General features: G+C 40.8%; 2 long non-coding RNA genes across 3 annotated transcripts in view; one reads left to right on the top strand and one right to left on the bottom strand.

The window, feature by feature from the left end:
• LOC144315238 (uncharacterized) overlaps window positions 1-25,309 on the bottom strand; it is a 58,697-nt gene that overhangs the window by 1,527 nt on the left and 31,861 nt on the right. The window lies entirely within an intron of this gene.
• Window positions 13,523-23,741, top strand: LOC144315237 (uncharacterized). The gene is made up of 4 exons (XR_013380983.1): window positions 13,523-13,999; window positions 14,208-14,474; window positions 21,679-21,794; window positions 23,037-23,741. It is a non-coding gene; the product is annotated as an uncharacterized LOC144315237 (long non-coding RNA).

Genomic DNA, 25,309 nt, shown 5'->3' with positions numbered 1-25,309 from the left:
GTCTCCAAGGATTCTTCATTAGGGTCAGGTCAGCTTAGAGCAGAGGACAAGGGTAACCCACCATGAATAGTTCTGTCTGTACTTCCACTCATTTCTCCTTCATCTCTGACTGCAATCTATCTTGCTGCAACCAAAGACCATTATGCCATCCTCAGTAGATTCAGATAATATTTGGCTGCCATTGTCGGCTAAAAAAGAGATTATTTTTATAGATGTGAAAAATGCCATCAATTTAGGGCTGTTTGGAAGGAATTAATAAAGAGGTGATATATTGGAACATTTTTGAAAAGAAAGTATTCATTATTACTGCATAGACACATTGACATAATTGTTAATTCAAATAAATATCTTCTGGATCTATTCAAGTTATTCAAACAAAACATTAGAGATTAACTCATAAACTGTTATGTGTAAATTTGTGTTGCTAAAGTCACTGACTACGGTATATTCTAGTAAGTATTAATACCTATTTCATCAAATCCAATGTGGCACTGATTTTAAGCTCATATATCCTTTAAAAAAAAATCTGGAAATTATCATTGTGAGACTCAATTCCAGGACATGGCTCAGAATCTATGAAACATGGTGAGAGTTAATATTCACTAAAGCCTGTGATTTAGGCACTGTGCTAAGCATTTTACATAAACACTCTCTGTGAAATACAAGAGGATAGATACCTTTATTATCCCTTTCTGCAGATGATGAAGCCAAGGCAAGTTACCCCAGTCTACAAAGCTGATACATAGCCGAGAGTCAGAGCAAGTGCAGCATTATCTAACCTGGAGCCTGAACTCCTAGCTGCTACATAAAAATAGCTTCTGTGGCCTTATTTCTTAGATCAAGAATGTGGAACCTTCTAGGGAGGCTATTTGTTCACCCAAAGAATCGATCAGCCAGTCTAGCAATACGTACAAATAAAAAACAAACTGATTTTGTTTCTTCCCCTCTAAAATTGAAATTTATAAAGCCCTAAACAAGTATGTTTTTTTAAACTAAGAACATAAAAATATATTCATCCCAGGAGAGACATTCCAAAAACTACTCTGAGCTGTGGCATTGATTATTAGAGTAATATATTGAGAGAAATGGACCCAGAGAAGCTCAGGACCAATTTGCCCATTGTTCATAGATAGTGCAAAAGCAATTTTTAGCCCCAGGTTCTCTGAATATGAAAAATCTTTAATGGTAATATTCTCCCCAAGTGAGAGGAAACTATATGTAAAGGCAGCTAAGAATCTCTCATCTTTCTATTGCTCATAAATAGCTAAGGTAGGGATTTTTAATGTATTCCACTAATTTGTGTTTCATAAAATTACAGTGGGCTAATTCTTCCTTTGGTTCAGGGATGCACATCACAATCACCTGGAAACTTTCTCAACCACATATAGTAGGTCCCTCCCCAAAACTATTGACTCAGTATTCCTAGGGACATGCATATTTCAAAAAATCTCTCTTCTGGATAATTCTTTTTTTTAAAGATTTTATTTATTTATTCATGACAGACTCAGGAGAGAGAGAGAGAGAGAGAGAGAGAGAGAGAGAGGCAGAGACACAGGCAGAGGGAGAAGCAGGCTCCATGCAGGAAGCCTGATGTGGGACTCAATCCCCGGTCTCTAGGATCACACCCCCGGCCAAAGGCGACACTAAACCACTGAGCCACTGGGGCTGCCCAGTCTTCTGGATAATTCTGATGCCAACTCCAGGTGAAGAGATCCGGTAGTAATTTTCATCAGAGCTAAATCTCTAAAGAAAGCAGTGCCTAGAGATGGTGCAGAGCTAGCAATCGAAAGACCTGACTCAAGCTTTACTCACGACTTTTGATTGTGTCTGTTTATCTACCTGCAAAATTTAAAAATTATCAATAAACCTGTTGACAATAGTGCAATATATTCCCACAGTATGCTCAATACTAAATGGTAGTCTGGCAACTACTGCACACCTGCATTCTCTCTTCTGCTTAATGACCCAGCTCTCCACTAAAAAGGACGAGTCTCTTAATCGTCTATACCTCTTTCTATAGATATGCCTGGCAAAATTTAGTCCTAGTCTGCCTTTTTGGCTTTATCCCAGTTGCAAGCTCCTAGACATGTGCACACACCCTCACACACACACACACACACACACACACTCACATCCACAACTTCTAATGGACTCTCATAACTCATTCAGTATAAAGACAGAAAGTCCATACTGTGACCTATATGACCTGCTCTTCCTCCCATAGCTCCCTGATCTCCTCTCCTGCTAATTTCCTTCTCCCTCACTTGGCACCAGCCACATTGTTGCTTTGCTATTTCTAGGTAGTGCCAGGCTTGCTCCTACCTCAGAACTTTGCACTTGCAGTTCTCTGTGTCAATAACACTCTTCCCCCGGAGAACCACACGGTTGTCACTCTCTCCTCTCTTCAACACTTTACTCAAAGTCTCCTTCTAGTGGGGCCTTCCCTAGCTGTTATCTAAAATGTCAACCCCTACCCTGTTGTTTCACATATTTCTTGCCTGTTTTATCTTTTTTCCTTACCCCTTATTGCTATCAACGTTCCAGGTTTATTTCAGAAGGCAGAAAGAGAAAATATACCTACGAAAATGCACTAAAAACAAAAATAAGACAAAATACCCCATAAGATTTAGCATTCTGACCTATTACTAACAAAAGAGGATGAAATTCTGGCTAAAATTAGAGTAAACCTAGTAAGAACCAGGAAGAACGTGACAAAAGGATACTCACTTAAGTGAACAAACAGGTTTTCTACTAGAATGAGGAGACATCCCTAGGTAAAAGTACAAAATCATGTTCTATAAAGGCTGCTAGGAGTAGCAAAGAAAGACCATAGAGGAAAATCACTAAGAAGAGGGCATACATAATAGAGTTCAGTAGTAAAGCCACAGTTTAAGTAACAAAATTACCTGGAAATTTCCATGTAAGAATGCAAATACCATCTTAAAGATTTTCTAGACTTAGCAGATAGTGTCTGGCAACTACAACATGGCCACAGAAGCCTGTGCTTTGCAGTTTTGAAAGTCCTAGCAGACATGGCAAGTCCTGGCTATCCATGAACTGAAGGATTGGTTATGAGACCATTTAGGAGAATTCTAAAGACAAAGTAACAGTAGTAGCAACATGGCTGGGCTCAGAATGGTACTGTATTTACACAATATAGAAAATATTGACATGATGAGAAATCACTAGTCTCATTTTCTTCTAAAAACAGAACTTCTCTAAATTATTTTCTTGCATACAAAATTGAAGAGGCAATAAAAGAAGTGCTATCCTAGATTTACTGTTGATCAAGTAAGGAGTCATCAGGATCATAAAGATGAGAAAAATCTTAGGAAAAAAATCTCACCAAACAAGTAAATGGTGAGTATCATTTTCCCAACTTCTGGAGGGGGGCAAATTAAAGTTTAAAGCTACAGAAAGATCACTGGTCCCACAGTCAGAAATTGATTCAACAAAGTGAACATGTGCTATATGCTAAGCACTGTTTTATGGCTGGATTACAGCATTGAATAAAACAGGCTCTTGTCCATGTGAAACTTAAAGTATAGACAGGGAAGAGAGGAACAAAAAGCAAACACACAAATATATCATAAAATGCCAAGTAGTGATAAATGTTATTTAAAAAGTAGAAAAAGCTCTTTGGACAAATGGCTGATTCTAGGACTGGGAAAGGAAATACATAAGATAAGCTTGAAACAATCTTGTAGCGTCAGAAAATAAGGAAGTGCTCAAAATTAAAAACAAAAACCAAAAATCCCACACTAATGGGACTATGTCAACGGGAATAGAATGAAATCACTTCTAATGGCCAAAACTGGAATTTTTAAAATCTTTTTAAAGGATTTTACTTATTTATTTGAGAGATAGAGACCACAGCAGGAGGGGCAGAGTAAGAGGGAGAAGCAGACTCCCAAATGAGCAGAGAACCCAAGAGAGGGTTGGATCCCAGGCCCCTGGGATCATGACCTAAGCTGAAGGCAGATGCTTGACTGACTGAGCCACCAGGTGCCCTAAAAACTGGAATAAGTTTAGCAACAAGATGAAGTAGTATTGATTTATAACCCAGGGTATAAAATACATATCTTTGCATCCATGGTGACATATGTAAATGATTGAATAAATAAATAGAGAAGAGATAAATCTCCTATGCAGAGGAATTCCAAATAATTTATGTAACTAATTCTCCCTTGAGGAAGTGAAACATACGCTCACCCTTAAGTGTGGGCTGCACATAATGATTTCCTTCAAAAGGCACAAGGTAAAACAGGGTTTTATTGATGCTGGAGCTGACCTACCTGAGGTCTCATCCTGGGACTTCCATCACTAGCTGTATGACCTTGGAAAAGTCACTTACCTTCTGTCTGATGGAAATTCCTCATCTATAAGATGAAAATCCTACCAGAATCTGCCTCAGATGGTTGTTATAAGGATTAAATTAGTTAATATATGTGAAACACCAAGATTTCTTGGCTTATAAATGTTGTATAAATAAGAATTTAGTTCTTATCATATGGAAAGCCAGAAGGCTGCTTATGGCTCACATTGCTTCTTCAAGGGATCTCTCTATGCTCTCTGTAAAGAATCGATTTAAGGGTAGCAAGATTAGGTCTGGGAGGTCAGTTAGGAGGCCAGAGGTCAGTGATAGAGGCCAGAATAAGGATTGCTTAGATCAAGGAGGTCATAGTGGGAATGATAAGAAATAGCTTCAGGGTAAATTTTGAAAGTTGACAAGATTTACTAATAAATTGGCAATAAGTTGTAGGTGAAAGGAAGGAGGAAATACATCTCCAAGAACTTGAATTTAGGTAAGTGATTGAGTGGTCATGCCACGAACTGATATGGGGAACCCTGAGTGTGGAGTGCTCGTTCAGGTGGTTTTTTTTGCCAGAGGTATTAAGAAACATTAAGGGAGGAATGTTCTAGTGAAACAAGAAGGTCTCAAAAAATTCAATCCTCACAATTTAATTACAAATGATAGCGGATACCGCCTAAAGACACTTAGGTAGTTACAAGGTTTGTTATTTAATGAACTCAGAGTTTTTAAGTCAAAAAGATAGGTAGGGGGCACACTTGGCTGGCTCAGTTGGTTAAGGGAAGGACCCTTGATATCAGATCAGGTCATGATCTCAGGGTCATGAGATTGAGCCCTGAGTCAGGATGGAGCCTGATTGAGATTCTCTCTCTCTCTCCCTCTCTGTCTGCCCCTCTTCTTTCTCTTAAAAAAAGAAATATATGGAATGGCATAGTACTACACCCACACATTGTACCAATGTCAATGTCCCTGTTTTTATATTTTATTATACTTAAGAAAGTTGTAACCATTGGGGGAAATTAGAAGAAGGGTACTTAGGACTTCTCTGTACTCTCTTTGCAACTTCCTGAGAATCTATCATTTCAAAATTAAAAGCTTAAATAATTACTCTGGTTCAAGAGAAGGAAATAACAGTAGCTCTTCTAAGAGTTCTTAGGTAACCACAAGCTACTGTGAGTCAATACTGTGATATGGTTGATGTCGCCAGGGCCAAAGGAAGCATAGCATTCCAAAGAGGGGCTATAGAAAAGACCACTTTGTTTTGCTCAGGTCAATCCACATCTGAAGTGATAAAAATCACCTCTGGATGCCACACTTCTAGATTAACAAGCACATTGAATGACAACTAGACAAAAAAACCCAGAACTGGGCAGCCCAGTCACATAAAAAATAGCTGAAGGAGGCGAAGAGATTTAGCCAAGAAAATTACAAACTTCCATGAGACATAACTGCTATCTTCAAATACATGACAGATTGTCAGTTGGTAATCAAATTTAGATGAGTCTTTGACATCCCTTTAGAGGCAATAAACTTATACTTTCTTTTCACAAAGCAACCCAAAGTATTTTTAAAGAGCACCTAGAGGGGCGCCTGGGTGGCTCAGTTGGTTAAGTGTTTACTCTTGACTCAGGTCATGATCTCACAGTCCTGGGATGGAGCCCCATGTTGGGGGGGGGGGTCCCTGCTCAGTGGGGAGTCTGCTTCTTGCTCTCCCTCTGGCCCTCACCCCTGCTCATGCTCTCTCTCTCTCCCTCTCTCTCTCGTTCTGCTCTCTTTCAAATAAATAAAATCTTAGAAAATAAATAAATAAAAATAAATAAAACCACTTAGTGAGGCACCTGGGTAGCTCAGTCTGTTAAGTGTCTGACTCTTGGTTTTGGCTCAGGTCATGATCATGGGGCTGTGGGATCAAGCCCTGCATCAGGCTCTGTGCTCAGTGCAAAATCTGCTTCAGATTCTCGCTCCCTCTTTCACTCACTAACTCTCTCAAATAAATAAAACCTTTAGAATAAAATAAAATTTAATTTAATTTTAAAAGAACACTTAGATAAACCATTTTAGCAGCATTAAAATCTTTGATATTTATTTCCCTTTTTTAAAAAATAAATTAGTTTATTTAAATTTTTTAGAATTACTTTAATTCCAGTATAGTTGATATATAGTGTTATATTAGTTTCAGGTATACAATACAGTGGCTCAGCAATTCCATATATTACTCAGTATTCATCATGATAAGTATAATCTTAATCCCTTTTACCTACTTCCAACATCCCCTTACCCCCACCCCTCTGGTAGCCATCTGTTTGTTCTCTATAGTTAAGAGTCTGGTGTTGTCCTTTTCTTCCCCTTTTGTTTGCTTGTTTTGTTTCTGGAATTCCACACATGAGTAAAATCATATGGTATTTGTCTTTCTCTGACTGGCTTATTTTGCTTTGCATTATACTTTCTAGATTCATCCACGTTGTTGCAAATGACAGGATTTCATTCTTTTTTATGGCTGAATAATATTATATTGTGTGTGTGTGTGCTGTTCACACACGTATATCACATCTTCTTTATCCATTCATTTCAGATGGATCCTTGGGCTGCTTCCATAACTTGGCTACTGTAAATAATGCTGCAATAAACATAGAGGTGCACATATCCCTCCGAATTAATTCTTCATACTCTTTCTGACTTTTAAAACAACTGAAGCAAAATAAACCTGAAACAACAAAAATGTTCTCCCAACTGAATCTTAACTGTTATTTTGTTTGGTTTGAAAGTGAGTCAATGATTTAAAAGAGTCTGCATCTTATTACTGCTACTTTCAACAATCTCCTCCTGCAACTGTTTCAAGAGCTATTAAGATATAAGATCTGTGATTTGGGGGCACCTGGGTGGTTCAGTGATTGAGCATCTGCCTTTGGCTCAGATTATGATCCCAAGGTCCTGGTATCGAGTCTGGTATCAGGCTCCCCACAGGGAGCCTGCTTCTCCCTTGGCCTATGTCTCTGCCTCTCTCTCTCTCTGTCTCTTATGAATAAATAAATAAAATCTTTTTTAAAAATCTGTGATTTGGACTTGGGGATCAGATATCTGTCAATCTTTCACATAGGACCAAAAAGTTTTAAGTATTTGCCTAAACTAGCAAGGAGGGGTCACAGCACCTATTTTTCCACTTGCTCTATAGATGGAAAGGAAGATGATTGCAATACTGCAAGGTTAATGTTGCTACTCTTAATATTAAACTAATATTAATTGCTGCCTCTTAATATTTTAACACTATAGTGAAAGTTAGGCAAAAATGTAAAAACAAAGAAATTATTTGGCACTTTGTTATAGTAAAAGGCTATAAAAAGGATGAGAATAAAACCCAGTGAGAAGAATCTTGCAGACACTGACTTTTAAATCCCAATTATGATGAGTCCTTCCTGAGCAGTCTCACTGCTGTGCTTATTCAATTTGCTGAGGAACTTCTCTGTTTATGACCTAGCAGAGATGAGTGTATTGCTTTGGCCAAAAGGGGCAAACAAACTGCTGAACATTATCATGAACCAAATACAAAACAGAGAATATTATTCTTTTTTACAAACAAAACAAAACTCTTAGTATACCTGGAATAGAGAGGACATGGGGATCTGGATGCTAGCAGTCTGGAAAGACACACACAGGAAAGATGGCTAAAGGAAAGAATGAAGCCGGGAAGAGGCTTTGCACAATTAGGATATGTTTGGTTTTTTACTGAAGGGGACTGTGCTAAGGGGTCATCGTTATTTGCACTATTTCCTATGAGGCTCATAGATACCCTGTGAACCAAGATCACACTACTATTCTCATTTTACAGGAGAAGAAATGAGGGCTTGGAGAGGTTAAGTAACTTGTCCAAAGATACCCAACTAGAAAGTGACAGGGGTGGGATTCAACTACAGTGATCCATTCAGGGAACCACTGAACATGAAGCCTTAGCATTGAGTCCATGTTCCCCACCTTCCTCCAAAGAATCAGGGGTTTCGAAAGCTGAGGAAACTTGCCCAAAGCTGGCTTGCAGCAGAATGGAGACTTGAACCAAGCTCTCATGACTCCTGGGCCAGGATCTTCCTGCCATGCCATGGGACCACTCCATCTGGAAGGCTAAGAGCTGAGCAAGGCTATCATCAAACTTTGAAAATTACAAAGGATATGAAGAGAGTAAGTAAAATCTTCCAAAACCTGTGAGTATAAAAACACTAGGACAAAGAACCATTCTGGAGGCTTGAGAGAGACACGTTTAAAACAAGAAGGGGAAGTGCTGCTGTACGTATTCAACAATGAATTATAGAACTCTAGAAAGCAGTAAAGGCTGAGAATAGCAATCCAAATAAGACATTAGACTTTAGTTTAATTAGTTGATTTAATGTTCTGTGTTTTAGGTTTTTGTGTTTGTTATGGGCTGAATTGTGTCCCCCACACCCACCCCAAACTTTACATGTTGAAGCCCTAACCTCCATGATCTCAGAATGTGACTGCATTTGGAGATAGGGCCTTTAAAGGGGTGATGAAATTCAAAGGAGACCGTTAGGGTGAGCCCTAATCCAGTCTGACTGATATCCTTAAAAGGAGAGATTAGGACACTCATAAAAACACCAAGGGCAAAAAAAAAAAAAAAACACCAAGGGCACGTGTGCTCAGAGGAAAGACTTTGGAGGACAAAGATGGTGGCTATCTGCAAGTCAAGAATAGAGACCTCAGCAAGAAAGAACCATACCGACACCTTGATCTTGGACTTCCAGTCTCAAAAACTACAAGAAATAAATTTCTATTATTTAAGACATCTGGTCTGTGGTACTTTGTGTGGACAGCCCTAGCAAGCCAACATAATGCTTTGCAAATACACATTCACTAATCCCTGGAACAACTTTTTGACATAGGTTATGTCCCCATAATATAAAGGAAAAACCTGAGGCTTCAAGAGGTTAAATAATTTCATCTGTGTCACTCACTAGTAGGTAGCAGAGCTGGGATACATTCATGAGTCCTAGAACCCTAGTGGATTATCAAACAAGTCAGGGTCCTGTCTCCAACCTTAGCTGTTGGACTTCGAGAAAGATATCACATACATCATTTTTCTTGGTGCTTCTGGACCATGTAGAGGGAGGCCACAGATCAATGTGACAATTTGTGTGGGCTAATGCAATGTTGGGGAAATCACCTTTGAATAATATACAATATAAAGGTCAGAGCCCTGGATTGGGCACCAGAACACCTGAAATCAAATCCAGTCCCCAGGGCTTTTCTAATACCTGGGCAGGTATTTTTGAGCAACTTAATCTCTAAATCAGTTTTCTAATCTGTGAAAAAGGAATAATACCTGTCTTCTGCTTTTTGGTGTTGCTTTAATTACATTAACATTTTCTACTCACACTGCTACATTAGAGCTCTCTTTAATATCACTAACACTTAGCACAGTTTCCTTGCATATGCATGGGCCTCAGAAAATGCACAAGGAATGAAGACAGAAGCTCTCAGCATACTGTGCAAATATAAGGCACCCTGGTTAATACAAGGAAACTCACTGTATCACAATTTCTTTGTTCAAGCCCTGGTAACCTTAAAGGTTGGAAAGCTGATAAGTCAAGAAGCAAAGCCAAGAGAGAAGTGCAGTCTCTTCCTAAGGAATAAGATGTCGCCCTGACCTGACAGCTTGCATCTCTCACTTTCTCCTCTTCTGTGTCTGAGAGACAGCTGTTCCCATGTCACCTTCATCTGTAATCTACTGGCTTTGCCCAGAGTCCTTAAAATCAGCCAGTTGATACAAAGGAACAGGAATGAGCTCTATAAACCTGAATGGAAGCCTTTGTTCATGTACTTCATGGAGGTACCCAAAATCCCTTTCCTAAGAGCTATAATGGGTCCCTAGGATTAGAGAGTCTATCTTGCCTTCCTGGCCTGCCATTTTACCCGGGGTGGAGAAACGTTACACCTAGAATAAACACTTGCCAGACACTTTCCCACTGATTCAGACGGTGTGGGATGAGCTGCTAGCAGTCTAACCATTCTGTCATAAACAATAGCAGAGTCGTGCATCCACTTATTTGTTTATTCACCAATTCATTCACTCATCAAATATTTATCAAGTGCCTTCTATGTGCCAAGCACTGTTCCAGGTGCTAGGGGTATAGCAGAGACAAAAGTCCTGCCCTCATGCAGCTTGCATCACTACTGGGAGGAGGCAATCAGCAAAATAAATAAGTATAAGATAAAACTTGTGAGGTAAGATGTGTCACGGAGAAAAATAAACTAGGAAAGGAGATTAGGAAATTCTGAGATAAAGTCCTAAAGATGAGAGTGTAAGATAAGCAAAAACCAGAGAGAAGAACAGTTCAGGGAAAGGCCTGGGATATAACTGGAATATTCTAGAAACAGAGGCCAGCAAGGCTGAGGCAAAGTTAACAGTGTAACAAGTCACAGAGCTAACAGGAGTCCATATTATAGAGAACTCTGTAGGCCACTGCAAGAACTTTGGCTTCTACTCTGAGTGAGAAGGAGAGTCATGGGGGGGAGGGGGGTAATGCAGATGCAGATGAGCGAACTGATCTAAATTAGTTTTGTAAGATCTCTGTGACTGTTGCATTAAAAACTGAGTAGATGGTGTGGGAGGGAGCACACAGGTGGAAGCTGAGCAGTCAGGAACTATTGCAATAATTTAGATAAGAACTAATGATGGCTTACAGCAAGGTGATAGCTAGTTGAGGTGGGGAGAAGTGATTGGGTTCTAGGAGACTTTCTGAAGGCACATCCAACAGGATTTGCCAATGGCTCTGTTTTGGGATGCGAGAGAGGGCAAATTTTCAAGGAAAGATGAAGCTGGCATTAACTGAGATGAGGAAGACTATGGGAGAACAAGTTTGGAGGGTACAGGACATCAGTCTTTCATCTGGGGGATGCTTAGCCGGATGTACCTTTTGAAACTTGATTGGCGATGACAAGCTGGTAGTTGGATAGATGAGGCTAAATGTAAGAAGTAGGTCTGTGCTCGAGATGTACATTGGGAAGGGTCAGTATCTAGATGGCACAAATAGGCGTTTACTAGATGAAAACACTCAGGGTGAACAGGGATACCAGAGAGACGCAGCCCACTGACAAGGGGAGGCTGCTGGCATTGGACATCAGAAAAAGAGGACCCAGGAGTAAGGTTGCAGGAAAACCAGGAGAATGTGGCTCCTTCCTTGTGGAAGGACAGAATGTGGCCTGTCCTGTTCTAACTCTCATTTTTCTTTTCTACTCTCACTCCACCTCTCTCCACCTTATTCTTAGGTAAGTAAGAAATAGTGAAAGGGATTATAAGGGAAAGGAGAGGAACTGAGTTGGAAAAATTAGAGAGGGAGACCAACCATGAGAGACTCCTAACTCTGGAAAACAAACAAAGGGTTGCAGAAGGGGAGGTGGGGGGGTGGTTGGGGTAACTGGCTGAAGGGCACTGAGGAGGGTGAGCACTGGGTGTTATACTATATGTTGGAAAATCGAACTTAAATAAAAACAAGTGGGGGAAAAAAGTGCATGAGCCAAGGTAGGTATTTACCAGGTAAACACTAGCCTTCTAATTGTGTGGCTCTTTTTAAAAGGCACATAGATCACTGTGCAGTGTGTCGTTATAATATGTGGATCAGCAGGAACATCCAGTTACTCAGCTCTGTGGGTTCTGTGGGCTGCCTGCCGAGTAGTGTTGGAGATATTCTCTTTACTGTTGGGGCTGTTATTGTTCAGGAAGGCTTTGGCCCTCGCTGCACCCCTCCCTCCTTCCTTCTCCCACTCCCCACCCCCTGATCAGAGGGCAGTGAATACTCACATCATTTCACTTTGGTCCAGCTGCCAGGCTGGGGAACAGATGTTGTATTGTTAACACAAAGAAGAAAACAAATAGCCCCACTCCTCTGTGTCCTCTTGCCTCTCCCCTCCATCCCCATTTTAGCCCCCCGGTGAAAATGGGCAAACAATGTTGGGGAGAAGAAAGGATGGGGCTCCAATGAGTAATGCCATCCTCCCCAGCCAAGGTTGAGCTCTAACCGGAGGTGCACAGAGCGTTCTCCCCAGCCCTGTTTACAGCAGACACGGGTTCAGTCAGCTGAGAGGGCTGGCTCGTGGCTGGTGACGTGAGGATGCTCTCACTGAGAGAAGCATTGAGAGAAGGAAGACAATGGCCCTCTTCTATGTGTGGCTCCAGGAATGAGTCTACCTGCATTTTATGGGCAAGAGCTATGACCAAAAGTCTTAGGGGCAATCCTAGGAGCAGAAGGAAATGATGGCTGGGGTCTATCTTTCTATGTTTGATTATTCCTCCTTTGAAAGCTTTTAAGAGATGGGGATAGAGTGGTAATTTCTTCTCTGGAGACCACGGGTTTAGATTCTTCTGCCTTTTCTTTCATTTCTCATGCAGACCTCGGGGTATGGGGTGGGGGTTGCAGGAGGTGAAGTGAGCATTGGAAGTCTAGTGTGAAGGTTAGAGGTGAAGCTATACATGAAGATGAGGAGGCCAAGGGAGAAGCAGAGCACACAGGTGCCTGTCAACTAGCCTAAGTACTTGGAACTTCCCTTGAAGTTATTCAGTGTCAATAGAAAGATTTTAGCAAGGAGAGTGACATACAGGAAGCAGATACACAGCTCTATGAAGGAAGAATGGGAAGGGAATTCTAGTTAAAGGCTGCTATAACAATCCAGGTAGCAGGCAGTGAAAGCCCTAAGATAACATTAGAAATGGCTCAATTGTTGTCAATTAGACAAAATCAACAGGGCTTAGGAAACAATTGGGCATGGAGAGGAAGTAGGTGAGGATGGCCGGAGCTCTAGCATGGACCTAATGGTTTTAAGCCCTGAAAAAGTTATGCCCACCTCCTGTAACATCATTCAAAATAAAAGTAACATCTAGTCGTAAAATAGATGTAAGGAATTCCAAAAAGTTTCTGTTTTTTTCTAGGATGGCTGCTTTGATACACTTACTAAGCATTAAATTCTTTGAAAACAATTTTTTGGCACCCCGGTTTTGTTTTCTTGGTGTTTCAAGCATGAATTTTTGTGCTTATTGGATAATCTGATACTGGGAAGGAGTTGCAGAATTCATGTGTGGCCCACTAGATGGATGACATGCCTCTCACAGAGAAGGGGGGGATTCAGGAAGAGAAGCATAGGAGATGGGATGGGAATGATGAGCTCAGCCTTGGACGTGTGAGTGTGAAGTATCAATGGAGACAGACACTGCCAGAGGGCAGCTGATTAGATGGGTCCGGAGCGGAGATGGTAGAACTGGGTATCATCAGCACTCATGGGTGAAGGGGGTGGGGCAAGAGGCACGGGAGAGGATAAGGTCATCCAGGGTGAATGTGTAGAAGGAGAAGAGAGACAGCCTGCAATGCAACCTGCAGAAACTTGGCGTGTTAGGAATCGGGCAAAAAAAGGAGGCTGCTGAGGAGTGTCCAGGAAGATTGAAGAAAATTCAGGAGAAAGTGGAGCCCCAAAGACTAAGGAGCAAAGGAGTTTCAAGAAGGAGGAAATAATCAAAAACATCAAATGCTATAGACCCATTCAAGTCAGATGAGAGGATGGGCAGAGCTGAATAGCACCAATGCGTGTGCCGTCAAAGAGGTTACTTGTGGCCTTATTATTGACAGCAATTTCTGGCGAGTTGTGTATGTGGAAGTATGAGTGAAAGACACATGAGAAGAAAAGAAAGAGGTAGAGAGTTTATACACTATTAGTGGCAGCATAAGAGAATAGAAGGTTGACGGGTGGTTTTATGTAAACTTGGTAGAGAACACACTAATATCTCATTTATGCCTGCCAGGCAAAACATCAAAACATACCAGATTTAATAGGGGCAGGAGAGAGGGCTTTAATATATAAATAAGTTTTAGAGGAATAATTCTCTTTGTATTACCTACAGGCTACAGAGTCAGCTGAGACAATAATTTTGCTTGGCTTGGATGTGGTATTCTGGAAAGTTGGACAAGTACTTCTCAGGCACCTACTCTGCATGCTGGTTCCTGTATGAGCTGCTGTGGGGAATTCAGAAACAAGGAGTTCAAGAAGCTCATTGTGTCATGGAAAGAAAACTTATGTCAGAGGCTACAGATCTACAATGTGAATCACCCATGGTATTTGTGCCGCACAGTGTTTTTGTAAAATTGAACCATCATTTTTTTAAAATCAGGTAAATATCTGCATATCTGGCTCTTGTTCAAAAACTGGAAGATCTAAGACCCTTGACCTGCATTCCTGATAGGCAGCAATTGACTAGGACAAAGGTACAGGTGCCCATTCCTGAGAGCGCCCATTCTCCCCTTTACTCTTGTCCTCGGAGCTCTCTATAGTGGACTCATGGGGAAGATTGCATTTGTATTAGCTGCTCAGTGCTTGGGAGGCGTGTATGTTTATGACCACACCTGAGGACAATCTAAGTCATGAATTACTACATGCTAGAATGTGTGATGCTGACGGCTCTGCTGCAGGTATTCAGGAAAAGGAGAAATCAGTAGAATTCAATAGTTGAATATAGCTTCTTAGACTTGGCCTTGACAAGTAGATAGGATAAGAATAGGTGGTTGGATGGATAAATGAATAAATAGATGAAAGAGAGAAAAGTGTTTCCCTTAGATTCTGGGATGGCTTTAAGGCATTTGTATGGCAAGTGATGGCTGAAATTGCAGAAACATATATCTAGTACTTTTACTTAAAATCTGAAAATTCTTCGGTTTTAGATCGAGAAGACATTTCAATTTATCTGCAGACAGTGCTCTCTGTAATTTCTCTATTCGCCCAGGACTGTCCTAATGCAGAGAGCTTCCTAATGCAGAGAGTCAATAGCAATAATCATTTAGTGATATTGCAAGAAGCTGCTCCTTTGAAAGTCAAACACAAAGATCATATAATATCAGGACTTTATATCTATACAAGAGTCCCACTCTTGCTTGGCACAACTGCATCAATCCCAATTCCATGAGGGTAGTCATAATACCCATGTAATCTTTATTTTAATCCTTTCCAGTTGATTGGGCCCATCTCCAAAGATGGTGCTCTTTGGGCTCCGTGAGCTAAAGTCCCAACCTCACAACTAGTTCTAAGTTTTGGGAAGCATCTGAAATTATCTCAAAGGGGTAATCACTTATTAATCCCTTTGATGATTTCTAAAGTTCAAGAATGAAACAAAGTGTCCCTAAATGAAAGAGGGGAAAGCATTGAACTTTACCATACTAATGCATTGCCCCCTGTTTCAAGGACCTGGTCTTTGTACTGTATTTCCTGCTTTCCAAATACAACCAGCTGTGTGTGAAAAAGCCCAGTTGCCACTAGATGACCCTAAAATTTAATCCAACAGTTGACAAACCTCACTCTTTAAATAAGAACGGACAAGAAGAAAACATCAGCACTAAAGAAAACTCTTCAACATGAAAGATGGAGATGATAACAAACAGTAACAAGACAATCTGGAGGAAGCAGAGGCCATTCAGAAAGCAGCAAACTTCCATGAATATGTAACTAGTATCTTCAGAGAGGTAGAATATAGGTTATATTCATGAAATAAGAATAAGTTACAAAAACAACAACAAAAGGAACTATGTGAATAAGAAAAAGTGGTTTATTGCAGAAGTTTATTGTAAAGATAAATTTTTATATTGTAAAGATACAATAAACTCAGTGGAAGATGTAAAAAAGTTGAAAATAATGTCCCAAAATGTATAAAAATGTGTAAACTGATGGATAAGTAGATTAAAAATCAAAGAATTGATCTGGAAGGTATTTTCTGGCCAATGATATTCCAGAAAGAAAAAAAAAAGTCAACAAAGAAAAAGAATAGAGACAACATTATTTTAAAAAATACAAGAAATTGAAGAACACAAAGTTCTAAACTGAAAGGGCCCAACAAGTGCCCAACATAATAAATAAAAAAGGACTCACACTATTGTATATAGTCATGGAATTTTAACATACAATGGACAGACAGAAACTTCTACGGAGAAAAATATCTTACAAAGAAATGAGGACTAAGAATAGCAGCAGACTTCTCAATGTCAGCACTAGAAGCTAGTAGACAAAAAAAAAGTTTTTTGAAGGAAAATTATTTTCATCTGTTCTCAACTAAAAGTCCCAAATAAATGCAAACATTGAATACAGACATTTTTATACAAGCAAGATTTCAAAATACTTACTACCTATGGACACTGACACTTCCTCAGAGAGTTGTTAGAGAATATGTCCCAATGAAGTGAGGTATAAACTGATAAAGGGGAAGGCATGGGATCCAGGAAATAAGGGATGCAACATAAGAGAAAGATGACACAAATTCCAGAGATGACTATGAAATGAGATCCCATGCGGACATGTTTGCAGTGGGTCAGAAGAGCAAGCCAAAGAGGAGCTACAGGACAGAGACCCCCTGGAGAAAGGTCTGCAGGGGGAAAAAAATGGAGCTGTACACATACCGGACTTCAAGATAAATGAGAAATCATCTCCATCCCCCACAGATGCCAATTTTGACCACGTAGAAATTGGTTTAGAAAGGATGTTGAAAGATGTTAGGGAAATTTAGGCATAGATACAAAGATAATGAACAAAAGAAGAAGTAAAGGGAGGATGGGGGTGGGGAAGAGGAAACAGCAATCATGAATTACTGGAAAAAACCAAAAGGTTGGAATTACAGCCCACTACCTGGCTTAGCACAAGCAATCTTTCAGTGATCATAATAATCTAAACAGTGAATATAGTTCTAATTCACTGTTGGAGGAAGTGAAAGCATGAGAGGAGGAGAAGGGAGTATAAGAGACCTAAAACCTCATCTGTGACAAAATTCTAAAAACAATGTCAAATTATTAATCAAGTGACAGTAGTATGAGTGTCTTATTTAAAAATATGGAAGTACATATGATAAGAAGGAGCTTAAAGACCTGAATGTGGTTGCCTCTGGGGAGCAAGATATGGGGGAGGTGGTTGATAGGCTATAGCACTACTGTGTTGGCAAGCGTTTATAGCACAGTTGACTTGTTTCAACTCAAAGCTTATGTTACTTTGATTAAAATTTAAATTAACTTACTTTCAGAAATTAGTAGTACCCAAATAGTTTTAGAATAACTATGCCGCTACCAAGGTGAATACCTGGAAAGATGACAACTCACTTAGATACATCATTTGTGCTTCTGGCATTTTATCAAGCACTTATAACCTGGGAGGTCCAGCTCCCTTAAGCACAGTCACCCTTGCAGACCCACACTTGCCAGGTGTGCTCAGACAACAGATGCTTCTGTGGTTCCATGTTCAGGAAGAAGGAAAAGTGGATGAGTGAGTCAAAAATAAGCATCTGTGGGATGGAGCTCTTTTCACCTTCCTCTTCAAGCCTGCTATGTGTACGTCTACTATAACAGAAGTCTGAATTTAGAATTTTGTTGAAACCAACAACTATTCTCAACCTCAATCAGAGAGATCTGGACAAAAACAAACAAACAATGAAATTTGCCAAGTTACTGACATTTGTAATATCACCTTCTAACAAAAGCTATCAGCTTAGTTAGTCTGAAAAAAAGTTTCTACCCAGAGGTGCTAGAATGCTTCACACTGAAAGGTAAAGTTAGAAGAGACTTTAGAAATCATCGAGGTCTACTATCTCATGAGACCCAATGAGGCAAAGGGATGGACATGCCCAAAGCCTCCAGCTTACTTACACCAGAACCAGATCTGGAATCTTGGATGGAACTCTGTACTGCCTACCACAGAGATGACCTGTTGCCTACAGATAAATAAATAGATGTAGACACCAGAGCAAGGTCAGAGTCTAAATACAGTCGCAGTTTTGAGACTTGTAATCCATCCACCATTCCAAACTGCCTCACACAGCAACAACAATGAAAGAGAGGCTGTAAAATCCAGAAAGTCAGAGGCCTACCTCTACCTGACCTTCAGAGTTTAGATAGTCATACTTTCAACAGTGACTTATAGAGCAGCCACTGTGTCCTGAGGAACTTCCAAGCAGAGGTGTCTAGTGAACAGGTAAGTGCCGGAGGCTGAGAAGAGATTTCAGAGTCATCACATATAAGTGGTGATTGCTGTCATACTCAAGAATGAGATTGCCCAGGGAGGATGAGAACACTAAGAAGAGAAGATATTCCACACAAAATCCTAAGGAACACCAATCTTAAGACAAGAAGAGTAAAGGAGAAGACAAGTTGCTCCTGGAATCTACATCTGCCTCCAAATAGTTGTCTCATATGTCTTGAGGTGAGGTATGAGATCCTCATTGCTTGTTTTCCTCTCAAGTATTAAAAATGTGTTATAAGCATGTGCAGCCAATGCTTGAAGTAATCGAAGAACGGAAGAGGGAAGATTTACAGTAAGCAAAGGCATTTGAGGTTCATCCTGGAGAAGCTTGTGGGACTGTTTCTGGACTTCCTGCAGAGTAGGCTGCCGCCCACTCTTCCCCATCCCAGCACTGTTGCCATTAGCACAGACTCCAAGGGAACCTGGGGAGGACAGGTGTTTCCTGGAAGGGTCAGTTGAAGGCCACCCACCCTCTGCTAGGTGGACTTAGTCCAGATCAGAGCATGTGCTGCTCAGAGCCATGTGGAATAAAGGTTGGGTAAACATGCACTTTCTTTGCACTGAGGGCAAAGACCAATGAGACCGAGATGTGACCATAAAGGTTATCATATATGAAAAACAAAGGGAAAAAGGCAATGACATCCACCTTTCACCTAGTTCAATATATTTCTCAGAGAAATGCCAATTTGGAAAAAACAGAAGTTCCAAGTAGAAAAATGTTGAGCTGACCTAGAAGGAGTATTAGTTTATTGTTAGCTTTGGATTGGCCCAAGACCCAGGAGATTTTATGAGCAAGGATCTCCTGATCTCTTCCCCTATGTCCTTAATATACTAGACCCTCTCTGAAAGCTTTCCCTGGCTGGGATTTCATACCCAAAGGGAATAGAGAGAGCTGGAAAACACCACTTTGGAGAAGAAAGAGCCTAGGCTTTGGAAATAGGGGGCCTAAGTTTGAACCCTGTCTTTAATAATTATTATCATATGACCTTGTTAGAGTTATGTAAATTTCATGAGGCTTCATTTCCTCACCTATAAAATGGAGGTGATACTTACTGAAAAGTATTGAATGAGACAGTATTCACAAAAGATATGAATAGGTACTCAATAAGTGCTCCCTCACCTCCTACCTCCTGCTCATCTTACCCTTGAGAGCCACCCTTGAGTGGGCAAGATTACTCTTCATCTTAGCTTCCTTCAACTCCTTGCAAATTAGACACATTATCTACATTGACAATGATTGCAGCATTTTCTCTGGACCATCGGTAGAAAGGGTTCTGCTATGTCACCAAGTTATGGCATCTTGGACATTACATGCTCTGATCACAGTGTATGAGGTGACATGCTTTTGTAACTCTCAGCTATTTATCCAGTTCTTGAAAAAAACATTACATTTCTATACATCATTAGATGTAGCAGAATTTTGATGTGGTTCATAGTTTTCCATTATCTCAAATTCCCCAGGATGGCTCAAGTGCCTTAGTTAAAGACAATCCCCACCTCCCCCACCCTCCCACCCCACCCCCACCCCGCCTTCTACTCCAACAAACTGTAATATAGCTTAGCAGCTGCTGCAGATCAGCATTGGAGAGATTTCCTTCTTTTGCTATTGTGATTCATCAGCCATGGGTACTGTCCTTTCTGGTCTCCTTCACTGGCATATAAGTGGTTCCTCATTTGCACTTTCTTTCCGTGAAGTTCATGCCTTCAAGCACTTCAACCTGGATATATTTAGCTTTTCTCAAGGACCTTTGCTAACCTTGTTTCATGGTTGATGAATGTTTAGTTTACCCCCAGAAAGACTTTCAGACTGACTCCCTCATTGAAGGTCTCACCTGGCTCTAGTGACTGATGTGATACTTGCATAATTGGTCATTTGAGTCACCTCAGACCACGGTATTTACTGTGAGCATCAACCAGTTTGTGCTCTTGGAAACTGAAATTCTTCATTCCAGGCTCTGACCCCTTGGAACTCCTTCCCTATCTTTTCCTTGCCCTGAACAACCTGCTGCTACTGCTCTTAGCTCTCATGGTCATTTCCCATCAGGGATAAGAAGGAAATAAGTGACTGGCAACTAACTAAGGCTTTTCAACCCTTAAGGCCACAGACCCTATTACCAGGATCCAACAGAATGAGGTGCACTTAGCAGATACTCATTTAATGTTTACTAATTGAATTGTTCTAAGCATAAGAGTGGCTAGAGCCAGACTGCCTTGTCAGCAACTAAATGAAAGAGGAAATGCACACAAAGTCCATTATGCATTTACGCATGCTTACTTTCAAGGATTTAAAATAGGGCTCTTGGATCATGCTAAGCCTTCTATCATTTTAATCATTATGGTCTTCTCTTTAATATAGGCTAAAGATAAATCAACCAATCAGTAACTATGTATCACCAACTTTGTGCAAGTAGCCATGGGCATTTCAGAAGTGAATGACAAAGGGGAGATAAGTGATCTTGGGAATGAGAGCTATCTTAGGTAATGTGGGCAAGGCATGAAAAGAATCCAGCATGGTGCCTACCCTCCTGGAGCTCACGGACCCCACAAGCATACAAAACTGACCACATAGCATGAAGATACAAGGAGCAAGACAAAGTTGTGAGGAAACACAAGGGAACATTCTGAAGAGGCTGCATAGAAGAAGTAAATTGCATTCGACCTTGAAGAATGGTAGGGATTGAAGAGATACAGACAAAATAGTATGAACACAGGGAACATAGACAAGAGGAGAGAACTGTCATAAGGTGCATACGTGTATATGCCATGAGGGATGTATGTAAAGAGTTAGTCTTACTCCATGGAAAATAAGGAGAGGAGAAAAGAAAAAACAATCTGAGGATAGTCAGCATCTGCCAGGCCTTGAGGGCTAGGCTATGATCCAATCAACTGACCAGCTACAGACTCTTGCTAGTCCCTAATAGTGTGAGCAGTCTCCTGTGGGGAAAGAGAGATTTTGCTCTTGTTCTTTAGAGAAACCACTAGATATAGCTTCATTCCAGTCCCGTATTCACTCCTACCCCAGTTTATATGTTCTTGTTTCATAGAAAACCAGGTTTAAAAGTATCTATAGAACCAAAGTAATCTGCTCCAGATGAGTGAGACCATTCATGCACTTGCCACATTGTGAGGGTCTCAAGTAGTATCTGGGGCAGCAGACACTCTTATGAGGACCCTACCACTTGGGCCACCAAAGTCTGTAGCCTCAAGAAACAGAAAATTGAACAAACAGCTGGGTACAGGATAGATAAGAAACCCACGCATTCCTGATTGGCCATTGTCCTGATATGTGACTGGAGCCAACGGCTCAGTTATCACTGTTGCCTTTCTAGTTGATCCACAGAGAAGAAAAGTCTGTTTTAAGAATCTTTCTGACTGGTCACATGGAGGAATTGCTACTCAAAAACAGCTATTTATCGGGAAAGTAAAGCTGCCTGCAAAACAAAAGGTTAGTATACCATCCCCAGTAACTCTTTAATCTAAAGCAAACATCCAGGCAAACCATGTTTGCTTTGCATAGTACTTGCTTTCTGCCCTCAGTCACCTGATTCCTAAGGTTCCAGGTTGATTTCCTCCTTGGATTAAGTTGAGAAGGAACAGCAGTAATATCAAAGGACAGGATCTCTAAAGGATAAGGGAGTTAGAGGCACATAGTAGCTCTTATTAAATGGTGAGACTTTGGTTTGTTTAATTCAGGAAAGTCAAGGAGCTGGGCAAGGCAAAACCTAAAAGAATCTGGAAGATCTAAGATCTTTCAAGAGAAAAGTGTCCCCTCCACTTATATTTGAGGAGTCTATATTAATGGATGGGAAGGACATCAAATATGGTCTATAGAGGTACTGTTCAAACTAGAGATAATACCAAAAGCATTAAAATCAACATTGGAGAGACCAAATGTGCTGATTATGGTGCCTGTGTGGGGCTAGGACTTTCTATAAGCTGTCACAACAGTGTGTTCCTAGCTTCTCCAGGGGTATCCCCAAGCCTTCTTTATCTCTCAGCTTCGATGGTATGCTACCACACTGAGCCATATCAAGCTAGGAAATCTTATGTGACCTATTCTTTGGAATTTATAATCTTGCTTAGGGCATAAGGTGACACATATATCTAACAGAGAAAATGATACAAGGTAATATATAAATACTAGAAAATAAATGGCATAAATCAGTGCAGGGGCTGGGGGGCAGAGCAGCGCACCCAACAAAAAAGACAATGCCTATAATGGAAATTGAAGTCCTTAGCTTGCCTTTCAGTGCTTTCCATAATCTGGCCTCAACTTGCACCTCAGCCTTACCTCCCAGGATCCCTCCTCTACAATCAAACTAGACAATACCCTAAGCTCACCTTGCTCCATTGCTGTGTTTTTGTTTTGTTTTGGTTTTGGTTTTGGTTTATCACTTAGCACATCTCTTTCTCCCTTCTTTGCCATGCCAAATGCTAACCATGCTTGAGGTCTGGCTCACATACCTCCTGGTCCTTGACACCTTTCCCCCATCCCCTGCCACCCCTCAGTGACCTCACCCTGCTTTATGTCCACCAGCATATCATGTGTGGCACTCATTGTCTGGATGCTCATTCATTCATCAGTCTGAGACAGCCTCAAGATTGCTCTAGACTTCTTATCTCAGACTATACCTGACCTCTGACCTCTTTGTGTATAATTCCCCAAGTGTATTCTTCTCTCTTTTAGAGCTTGCACCTTGGACATCGTGCATTACCCAGCACAGGACCTAACACATAGGAGGTGGTCAATAACTGCTTGTGAAATGAACAACAGAATAGAAAACCTTTTGATGGACAACTACATTTCCTGATTTATCCCACTTCAAGGAATAAGAGAAGGACCTACATTTCATGAGGGCCTGTCATATGTACTTGTTTGGCACTTTCTGAATATCACATTTAAACTTTGCACGGTGAGAGCTAAAAATATTATCTTTAATTTACATATCATGAAAATAAAGATCAGATATATTAGATAATTTGTTCAAGGTCAGTCAGCAATAATGAGATAGAGTTGAGAGGCAGACTCTGGGAGGCCTGACTTGGAATAGCATGTTCTTTTGAAGGTGCCACACTGCCTCCCATCTGAACATCCATGGGAAGGTTACGGAGTTTCTTCCTGTAGGTCTCTCAGGCTCCCTTCCCATGACTTTCACTTCAGCACTCCATGCATGTCCCCTCCCTTTAAGCCACCGCTGAATAGTTGCTTTTCCCAGAACACATTGGTATTTTCAGGTTTCCAGGTAATTCTCTTATAATTCCTTTATCCCAGAAAACATCCTTCTGTCTTTTCTACTTATCCTTCAAGGACCCATCTGAACCGAATATCCCTTCCATGAAGTTTTTTGTAATCTTACCCTATAATAAAATTGTCCTTTTCTGAGTCCCCATAGCCCACTGCCTCTTCTACAATTTTGGACTCACTTTATTCAGCTTCAAATTCCACTCAGTCATTTACCTTCTGCCCCACCCCCGAGCTGTAAGCAACCCAAAGGCAGAGGGTGCATCCTCTTCATCTCTGTAATTCAGCATGGTCTCCCAAGAGTCTTTGATGGTAAAGGCAGGTAACAACATGGAGAGCATTGATTCAATAGTGGTACCAATCCCTTCAGTGATACTGCTCAGGTCATGAGCCATTGAAGACCAACTGAGACCAAAAAAGAAACTCCAAGCAGATTTCCCATGTTTGTCCCCAACTCTCAACCGAGGGGTTTCCCCTTGAGGCAAAGCAAGTCCCCAGTTTAAGCGATTCAAGTTCTACCCTCCTTTTTAATCTAGTCTAAGGTCCAAATTATTTCCCAGATAATTATGCCACAGGAAGAGACTGTCATCAGTTTTCCCTGTGGTTTAAAGGGCTAAGGAAAAGAAATGGCTAGATATATCCTTTCTAACCATGCCTTAAGGATAAGGTCTAACTACTAAGTTTAAAACATGAGGGATCCCTGGGTGGCGCAGCGGTTTGGCGCCTGCCTTTGGCCCAGGGTGCGATCCTGGAGACCTGGGATCGAATCCCACATCGGGCTCTCGGTGCATGGAGCCTGCTTCTCCCTCTGCCTGTGTCTCTGCCTGTGTCTCTACCTCTCTCTCTCTGTGAGACTATCATAAATAAATAAAAATTAAAAAAAAATGAATGAACAAATAAATGAATAAGCAAATGATGAACATTCCAGACCCTAATGGAATGAATATAGGACATTTATTTGATTTGCCTCATAGAATTGCAGCCCCTCCCCAAAGTTCTTGAACACATTCCATCTAAAGATGGAGACTGGATATCCTCCTGGAGAGCCAGCAACCATAAAGAAACAGTAGCTAGGAAGCCAGCCTGTAGATATGGCCAATATGGTATCTGGAGCCCAAGAATCTGTATATAACATCTGACTCCACACGAATCAAGCCTAGGACCATCTGGGGAATCCAAACAACAAAGGTCTTTAAAAGCAATTACTACATAGAGATTTAGAAAACAAATCTTCTATGGCACACTATCCTTTGAAGGCAGGGCTTGAAAGTGTCAATTCTTTTTTTTTTTTTTTAAGATTTATTTATTTGCGTGTGTGTGAGAGAGAGAGAGAGAGAGAGAGAGAGAGAGCAGGGGAGAGGCAGAGGGAGAGAAAGAATCTCAAGCAGACTCCCTGCTGAGCATGGAGCTCAACATGGGGCTCAATCCCATGACCTTGAGATTATGCCCTGAGCCAAAATCAAGAGTCAGATGCCTAGCCAACTGAGCCACTCAGGTGCCCTGAAAGTGTCAATTCTCTGTCCTCAGTAGCACAAAGCCTGTGACATAATAGATACTTAATACATATTTGTACATGGATACCATCCTTGCTCTTCTCTCTCCTTTTATCCTCCACTTTCTCTTCCTTTCTCAAGTCTCCTTCCTGCTCATTCAGAACCCATTTAGGCCTTAATAGCTGACACTCATTGAGGCCCTAATTACCTTTTCCTCTCTACCTC

This window comes from Canis aureus, chromosome 6 (assembly GCF_053574225.1).
Source record: "Canis aureus isolate CA01 chromosome 6, VMU_Caureus_v.1.0, whole genome shotgun sequence".
NCBI lineage: Eukaryota > Metazoa > Chordata > Mammalia > Carnivora > Canidae > Canis > Canis aureus.
Note: the sequence above shows the minus strand (reverse complement) of the source record. Positions and strands in the feature narration are given on the sequence as shown.